Genomic DNA, 1,036 nt, shown 5'->3' with positions numbered 1-1,036 from the left:
ACGGACAGGCGGAGCGGTTCGGGAGCGGTTCGGGAAGGACGGAGCGATTCGGGAGCGATTCGGAAGCGGCGGGACGGACAGACGGAGCGGTTCGGGAGCGGGTCGGGAAGGACGGAGCGATTCGGGAGCGATTCGGAAGCGGCGGGACGGACAGACGGAGCGGTTCGGGAGCGGTTCGGGAAGGACGGAGCGGTTCGGGAGCGATTCGGAAGCGGCGGGACGGACAGACGGAGCGGTTCGGGAGCTGAGGGAAGGACAGACGGAGCGGTTCGGGAGCGGTTCGGGAAGGACGGAGCGGTTCGGGAGCTGAGGGAAGGACAGACAGACAGACGGAGCGGTTCGGGAAGGACGGAGGGGTTCAGGAGCTGCGCTTCGGGGCCGGTTCGGGACGGACCGACGGAAGGACGGAGCGGCGGGACGGACGGACGGACGGAGCGGTTCCAGCTGGTTCGGGAGCGGCGGTTCGGGGCCGGTTCGGGGCGCGGCGCCGCGAGCAGCCGGTTCCGTTCAAGCACTGTTGAAGCGAGAACGCGGCCGCGGCCGCTCAACGTCCGCGGGGCTTTTGTAAGCAACCCCCCCACCCACGGCCACCCCCGAACCGCCCCCGGGCGCGGTGGCCTTGGCCCTTGTCCCCGACTGTCACACGGGCCCGCAGTCAGCATGACTGGGCAGGATTTGGGGGGGCCGGGGGGTCCGCCCCGCCGCTGCGCGCCCCCCGCCCATGAGGGCTGGTTTGGGGGGCACGGGGTGAATTTGGGGGTCCGCTGGTGGGGGTTGAGGAGCTGACTCAGCACCGAAAGAGGAACCGGCCCCGGGGCAGCGCTGACTCCGCGATTCCGCCGGCCCGGAACTGGGAGAGACTGGTTGGAACTGGGAGCCCCCCCCCCCGCAGGTCTGGGGGGGTCGGCTCTGGGTCAAGGGGGGAGCAGCGGCTCCCCACAGCCGGGGACCCCCCAAATTCACCCCCAAATCCACCCCCAAATTCACCCCTACATCCCCCAAATCCACCCCACATCCCCAAATATTCACCCCTGCG

At 70.2% G+C, this 1,036-nt stretch overlaps 1 protein-coding gene across 1 annotated transcript in view; it reads right to left on the bottom strand.

Annotated features, from left to right (window-relative positions):
• The window catches only part of LOC120510410 (ferritin, higher subunit-like), a 4,233-nt gene extending 3,642 nt beyond the window's left edge, over window positions 1–591 (bottom strand). Inside the window, exon 1 of the mRNA XM_039726213.1 lies at window positions 395–591. The gene's annotated coding sequence lies outside the window, so the exon portion shown is untranslated. The remainder of the gene's footprint in view (window positions 1–394) is intronic.
• Window positions 592–1,036: the final 445 nt, after the last annotated feature.

The sequence above is a fragment of the Passer montanus genome, unplaced genomic scaffold, assembly GCF_014805655.1.
Source record: "Passer montanus isolate IOZ18808 unplaced genomic scaffold, ASM1480565v1 scaffold577, whole genome shotgun sequence".
Classification (NCBI taxonomy): Eukaryota; Metazoa; Chordata; class Aves; order Passeriformes; family Passeridae; genus Passer; species Passer montanus.
The sequence above is the reverse complement of the archived record's forward strand: the minus strand, read 5'-3'. Positions and strand labels throughout refer to the sequence as shown.